The following is an 8,226-nucleotide window of genomic DNA, read 5'->3' on the forward strand; positions in this document are numbered from 1 at the left end:
GTCTAGTTTCTTATAAAAGAAACCGTGTAAGGAAATTTATTTCCAATAATGAGATATTTAAAGTTCTGTGAGACAGTGCAGAATGACACTGTAATCCTCTGTTCCGTTTTTAGAAAATCATTATAAATTGTACAAAAATGGTTATAAGATAAAATTTATATGCTTAGACTCCTTAATGAGTCTAGTTTCAAATGAAATCAAATACAACACATTTTGAATTCTGTAAAATGAGAAATCTGATTCGTAGTGAAGAGTGGTCAGATTAGTCAAACAGTGAAACAGGGGAAACTTTAAGAAAAATCTGGTATTGATTGGCCAAACCTAAAATTCTGGAAATTTTATGGATGGAATATATACGAGTCTATATTCAGGAAAATTTAACGGAAAGTGATTTGGAGTTTTGTAGCTCCAGTTATAAATGATTTAGTGACTATTGCTCAGGAAAAACAGCTTGTGCTGAATTTGAGATTGTGTTGAAACCTTGATAAACTTGTTCTAGTTGCTCATAAGCTATTGATTAAACCCATACGTGAATTCTAAATTGTGATATTGGAAAATGATAGATGTAGATTCAGCCAAGAAAGTGTATATATGTGATAAGGCCTAATAGCCGATGTGATGAATGTGAAAGTGTATATATGTGATAAGGTCTAATGGCCGATGTGATGAATGTGAAAGTGTATATGTGTGATAAGGCCTAATGGCCGATGTGATGAATGTGAAAGTGTATATATGTGATAAGGCCTAATGGCCGATGTGATGAATGTGAAAGTGTATTTATGTGACAGGGCCGAGTGGCCAACGTGATGGATGTGAAAGTGCATAAATGTGATAAGTCCCGAAGGGCATTTGTGTCAGTACTATATCCGGGTTAAAACCCGCAGGCTTTATGCGAGAATATTATCACTGATTAATGTCCGTAAGCTTTGTGCTCGTACTATATCCGAGCTCTAAAGACCCGCTGACTACGTGTGGGAATTTTGTCCGGGTAAGACCCGATAACTTCGTGTGGAGATTATGTCCGAGTAAGACTTCGTAATAAGAATTGCTTATAAATATATTCAATGTGAAAGGTTAAACAGGTATGTACTCCAAGTTTATATGTGAGCTTGATTTGCACTAAATCATAAGGTAGTTATGTGATGCATACGAGAGCAATCTATGAGACTATTCCTATGATTATGTGACATCGGATCAGTGTGAGAGGCGATGTGAAATCATACGATATATCTATGTCACATGAGCTCACTTTTATGTGAAAGTTTATCTGCATATTGTATATGATGAGATGTGCATATTCGGTAAAGGGATGGTATGCCCGAAGGAAGAGTGAAATAAAAATACGAACAACTATGTTATAATTTGATTGTTATCTGTTGACACTGCTTAAAACTTACTAAGCATTGTAATGCTTACTCCGTTTACTCTGTTTCCTCTGTTTTATAGATCTCATTGCGAAGCTACAGGCTCGAGGATCGTCAGCAACTAGTCACACTATCACTATCCACTGTTTGGTACTGCTATGTTTCGGATTATCTTATGGCATGTATAAAATAGACTAGTGGCGGAAGAATATTTTGGTTAATGTATATAGCCATGCGAAAATGGCTTATATATGTTTGAGCATAATGTTATAATCATTTGGTATGGAATGGTTAATCACTATCATAATTTGTGCTATTTATGCTAAAAGGGCTAGTTGAATCATGGAAACTATGAAATAGGTAAAGTCTACCTTAAAGGCAGATGCTGGCAGCAGCAGTGATGTAGATTTGGAAAATCACTAAAAATAGTAGGATTGGAATTAAATAATTAATAAATTATTTAAACGAACCTTGATGAATCTATTTTCATAGGAAAGTAACGAAACGATCATATGGACAGTATGTTAAGAGATATTCAGGTTCTCGTGAGAGAGGGCCAGAACCGTTTCTGGATTCCCTGTTCCGACTTTGGAAATTCATTATAAATTAACCAGAGATAATTAGGAGTCATTCCATATATGTATAGATTCCTCTCTGAGTCTAGTTTCTATAGAAAGAAACGGCATCAGTATTGAAGCTCTGTGCAGGGAGATATCCAAGTCGTAATGCACAAAGGTCAGTGTAGTCGATCCCTGTAACATGGGAGACTTTGACTAATAAACTGTACTAATTGGCCTGACTAAAAATTCTAGAAAACAATATGTAGATGGGCATATGAGTCTAGTTTCAGGGAAAAATTACGAAACTGATTTTCGAGTTGTGAAACTCAAGATATGATTTTTAAGGTGACAGTGTTGCAGTTAGCCAACTGCCTGGAAAATTTTAAAATGGATTGCGATAGTAAGCGAATTTGGTCTGTGAACCCCTCGTGTCCGACTCCAGCAACGGTCTCGGGTACGGGGTGTTACAAATCGTGTTGAGTTGCTCCCTTGGGTTAGATTCTGTGTTCCTCGGCAAGCTACCTTGTGGTCGTTCAGAAATCAATTTGGCAAGCTATCCAATCTAAGTTTCGAGCCCTTGGATCGATGCTTGTTGATTCTTAAGTGCTGTCTCGATATTCTAAAAAAGAGTTCGTGACACCGATATAAACTTTGAGAGCATCTCTTCAAGGTTCAGCTTCTTTTCCAGTTGGTAGGGTGGTTGTTGGTAGCCTAGAGGTGGTCTCTGATTTCCTTGGCCTCCCATGAGAAATTTGGGTGGTTCCTCCAACTTGCATTGTAAGTGTTACTGTATGGATTATTTTGAGATCGAGGATTATTACCCATGTAATTTAACTGCTCGTTATCCATGTTGTGGCCATAAGGTTGGTATTCTGAATTGCTTGATCCACCTCCACTTGCTTCGCACTTCATTACTGGGTGACCCTGTGAAGAACTAAGAAAACTATCAATTTTCTTATTCAAGAGTTCTACTTGATTAGAGAGCATGGTGATCGAATCGACTTATAAAGATCAGCTGTTTTCGTTGGCTTTATTCTCATGACTTGCCACTGATAATTACTTAGTGACATCTCCTCTATAAACTCATAAGCATCTTCAGGTGTTTTATTATGAAAGGTTTGAACCTATAGCCAGAGTGGTAACCCAGGGTGAGGGCATCTTCGGAAAAGGTCTTTGTATCTCTCCCATGCATCGTAGAGTGTTTCTAAATCCATCTGCACAAAAGAAGAGATATCATTACATAATTTAACCGTTTTAGCCGGTGAAAATTATTTTAGTAAAAACTTTTCGGTCATTTGTTTCCAAGTAGTAATTGACCCTCGTGGTAACGAGTTCAACCACTGTTTAGCTTTGTTCCTTAATGAAAAGGAAAACAACTAAAGACATATGGCATCATCAGAAACACCATTGATTTTAAATGTATCGCATAGTTCTAAAAATTTTACCAAGTGAGCGTTGGGATCTTCATCCTGCAAACCATCAAACTGAACAAATTGTTGTATCATTTGAATTGTGTTAGGTTTCAGTTTAAAAGTATTTGCAGTAACAGCAGGTCTAACTATGCTTGATTCAGATCCTGTTAAAGAAGGTTTACCATAATCATACATAGTGCGCGGAGCAGGATTTTGATTAACAGCAATCGCAGGAGGTTGCAGATTTTCTTTGTTTTCAGTCATTTCCTCAGTGGTTGTTGAAGTATCTTCCTCTTGCTCTTCTATGTAACGTAAGCTTTGCCTTATTTCTCTTTAGTTTCTGCGAACTGTACGATCGATGTCACAATCAAAAAGCAATGATCATGACGGGTTTCTTCTAGTCATAAACTATAAGAACCTGCTAGAAAAACGGAAAAAGAAGAATTAGTAATAAAAATTAGAAATAAATTTAAATTGCAGTAAAAGTAAATGGCTAAAGTAATAAAAATCGAGTGTTCCTAATATCTTAGTTCCCCAGTAATGAGCCAAAAACTTGATACGTGATATTCGTGATAGGTTTTAAATATTTATAATGAATCTCTCTTGAAACTAACTATTATCACGATGAAGGCAAGTGTACCTATCGAACAGTAGTATAGCTTTAGCAAGACTGGATTGTTGAACCCAAAGGAACTAAAAGTACTAGTAATGACTGTCTTTTTATTCTCTAGCCTAAGAATAATGGGGTTTGTTTTAACTAACTAATTAACTAAACTAAGAATTCACAAAAAGTATAATTGGGTAATTACTTTTGGAAAAACGATTGAATTAAGACAATACCTGAGGACTAATCCACCTAGACATCACTTGTTATTTGCCTCTGAAACGGACGATTTATTTATTTAACTTGATCCATAGAAATCCCTAAGTTATATTATTATCCCTCTCGAGACTAACAACGTCTAACCCTTGGTTGAATAATGGAAATCTCTTTCTAATTCACTCCCTAAGGTTGCATTAACTCGATCTATGGATCCCCTTATTAGGTTTTACCCTAATCCGGCAAAATCTTGTCACCCTATCTCTAGGCGCACAATCAACTCCGCTTAATTATGACAAATGTACTCTTAGACAGGGTCTATTCCTCCTCTGAATAAGAGCTTAACTTGAATCAATATCCTGGAATATCAAAACAAGAATTAAGAGCACATAATTAAGAACAAGTCAAATATTTATCATACAATTCAGATAATAATAACAAGATCTGGCTTAGGTTTCATTCCCCTTAGGTATTTAGGGGTTTTTGTTCATAACTAAAAAGATAAACATCTCAGAAAAATAATGAATACAAAACATGAAGAAAAGCCCAAAACTCCTAAAGGGAAATTGAGGGGAGATCTTTAGTCTTGATGATGAATCCGGTTTCTGAGATGGATCAATCGGCTTTCCTTAAGCAGTTCCCTGCTTCCTCCTCTGTGCGTCCTTTTCTCCTCCTTCTCTAGGGTGTATTTATAGGCTTTAGAATGCCTGAAAACCCTCAAAATTGGCCTTTTCCGAATTGGACTAAATTTGGGCTCGATAGGGACACGCCCGTGTGACACCCCAATGTGAGATTACTTCAGGCCGTGGTCAAGCCTGTTAAATAGGCACGGGCGTATGGTCCAACCGTGTGAGTCGTGCTTCGATTCTGCCAAATAGACACGGCCGTGTGGTCTGCCCGTGTGAGGAGGTCCAGGCCGTGGTGATTTCGTATGTTGGCTCATTTTCTTCGTTTTTGGCCTGTTTCTCATTCCTTTCACTCTCCTATGCTCACCTAAGCTTAAAATATGAAATTAAGGCATTAGGAGCATCAAATTCACCAATTTTAAGGAAAAATAATTCATAAAATGTGCTAAGCATGGGATAGAAATATGTATAAATTACAGTTTATCATTAATATATATGCATGAATTTAGTATCTAGTAAGACTTTGCCTGTAGATCTACTGAATTTGTGATTAGAGTATTGAACCCCTTAAGAAGATGTATTTTGGTTGATAAAGTGTACAAGAACTTCCTGTTAATGTTTCGAGATAATTTTTTTAAGTCGATCTGATCTTATTAGCTTTTGATGAGTTTGATATAATTTTGGGTATGGATTGCTTAACTTTGCACGATGCTGTTGTGAATTGCAAATGGAAAACTATTGATTTGAGATGCAAGACTAATGATGTAACAGCCCGCTGTAGACCCTAGTTGGAATAGTGGTTTCGGTACCACATATTAGAGTAAAAAAATATTTAAATATTATTTTTCGTGTTTATGATATGTGAATGAGCATGTGTGAAAGTCTCGTATGAAAATTTGAATGTTTGTATGCTTAATTTTGAAAAAAGACCTAATCACATAAATTGTAAAAGTTGTATGCTATTTGTTCAAAGTGCTTATTTGATTTGGCTTTATGACTGTGAGGTTCTTATGAGGTTATTTGACCATTGAATGAATTAAATAACATAAAAGGGCATTAATTGGTGGAATTTTAATGAATTATAATAAGGTTAAATTGGTAAAAAGTATATTAATGTTATATTACTTAAAACCAAAGTTAAAAATCATCTTATTTCTACCATCCTTGGCTAAAAATACAAGAAAAAGAAAAGAGAAAAGAATATCTAGGGTTCGACATTTGCAAGCTTTGATTTAGGTATGTTTTTGTTTCGATTTTTGATAATTTTTTACATTTTTTTAATCGTTGCTTCGAATACTATCGAGCCCATGTCTCAATTTCTAATGTTGTTGATAATTTTGAAATGTGTCATTGATGAAATTATGAGCTTTGTGATGTTAGTTGTTGGAGAATAAAAGATATATGTTGGGTTGATATATTTTGTCTTTGAATTTTTGGTGATTTTGAGTAAAATGGGATAAATTGTGAAATTTGTAAATTGAAGGACTAAAATGTGAAATAAATGAAATGTGTGGACTAGTATGAGTACTAAGATAATTCGGCCAAGCATGAGTATATGCAAATTATGTGTATTTTGTGATTTTGTGAATTAAGGAAAAAAGTGTCAAAATGTGAAAATGTGAGGGTTAAATTTAAAAGGGTTAATTTTGAATACATATAGGTCAAGAAAAGAGGAATTCAGATTTAGATTGAGGAAATTTGAAGATAATCGAGTAGACAATTCAAATCAACAATTTCGAGCACAAGGTAAGTTCGTACATGATAAATGATGTTATTAGTATATTTTGATGCTTTGATTATACATAAATTGTGTATATATTTGATTATGGATTGAATACGATGATATCAACTGCATTTGGCACTAAGTGTACGATTCAAAATAGCTTCGGCTATAAATAGCACTAAGTGTGCGAAATGGTACAGCTTCAGCTATATGGGGCACTAAGTGTTCGATACTGAGATAGCTTCTGTTAATTGAGATGGCACTAAGTCTGCGAAATCATTCTAACTTTGGCTAAGCCTTAAAGCATTAAGTGTGTGGATGCTTAAAGCATGAATATTTCTTCGGAAAGTTTTAAAACATCTTGACGAGAGATAAGAATGAAAATGAATAATTACGGGAAGATTCAGGTATGTACGATACCTATGTGGAAGATGATATTATGTATATGAAGTTCATGGATTGGTATAAACATGTGGATTGTGTTTGCATAGAATTGAGAGATGAATTGAAAACTAATAAGTGTTTATGTATTGATGCTTTATATTTTTTAAGTTGTTGATGATATTTAGTACGAGCTTACTAAGCTTTTGAAAGCATACTTTGTGTGTTTGCATTGTTTTATAGATATCAAAGCTGCTGTGAGCTCAGGTATCATAGAGGATTGTCACCACACTATCGAATCTCATTTTGGTACCTTTTGAAATTGTATATAGTAAAGTATGGTATATATAGGCTAGAAATACTTTGGATAGGTTTTGTAATGTTTATATTTAGCCATGCGATATGGCTTGATATGGTTGTGTTTATGTTTTTTATTTTGGTATATGAAATGTGATGCAAGATGATCTATTTGATGTGTTTATGAATGGTTAAGAAGAATGGTAAGTTTGGAAAGTTTTGGTATGAGATTTGGTCATGAGTTTAAAGATTATGAAACCATATGTGTGATATGATTTGGTCTTATGTTTTGGCACAATTGAGTTGAGTTTATAAGCATGTAAATGGTTGATAATGTTATGGCATGAATGATGTATGGTTTGGTATAGAAATTAGCTGAAGTGGTTGTGTATATATACTTGGTTTGGTGCTTGTAGGTTTGACCCAATTAGGTGGCAAATTGGCTTTTCAAATAGCCTATTTTTGTCCACACGGGAAGAGACACGAGCGTGTGTCTCATCCATGCGTGACACACGGTCATGTTGCACGGCCGTGTGTCCCATCGGGTACCCTGCAATTTTCAAGTCAGGCTCGAGCACGGCCAAGGCACACCGGCGTGTGGCTAGCCGTGTGACCCAAATCAGTTTCGACCACAGCCAAGGTACACAATCGTTTCTTGTAGCCATGTGAGCAAGTCAGTATGTATGCCCTGTTTTGACACGGTCTAGACACACAGACGTGTCTAAAGCCGTGTGAGGCACACGGCCTATTCACACGGGCGTGTGATCTATATAACTTAGAAAAATGTTTAAGTTTCAAAAATTCTTGTATGAGCTTGATTTAGTCCCAACCCCTTTCTAATGCATGATTAAGGTCTCAATGACCGATACAAGGGACAATATGATGATGTTTGACCTTTGGTGCTATGATATTTTTAAAATGAATGTTAAATGTTTCGATATGTCCAGTAACGCCTTTAACCCTATTCCGGTGATAGATAAGGTTTAAAGGTGTTACATTTTATTGGTATCAGAGCCATGATTTAGTCAGTTCTAGGACTACCA

At 35.5% G+C, this 8,226-nt stretch overlaps 1 non-coding gene across 1 annotated transcript; it reads left to right on the top strand.

The window, feature by feature from the left end:
* The first annotated feature begins 3,064 nt into the window (after positions 1–3,064).
* On the top strand, positions 3,065–3,171 carry LOC121206520 (small nucleolar RNA R71). Its single transcript, XR_005901563.1, has one exon. It is a non-coding gene; the product is annotated as a small nucleolar RNA R71 (small nucleolar RNA).
* Positions 3,172–8,226: the final 5,055 nt, after the last annotated feature.

This window comes from Gossypium hirsutum, chromosome A01 (genome assembly GCF_007990345.1).
Source record: "Gossypium hirsutum isolate 1008001.06 chromosome A01, Gossypium_hirsutum_v2.1, whole genome shotgun sequence".
Taxonomy (NCBI): domain Eukaryota; kingdom Viridiplantae; phylum Streptophyta; class Magnoliopsida; order Malvales; family Malvaceae; genus Gossypium; species Gossypium hirsutum.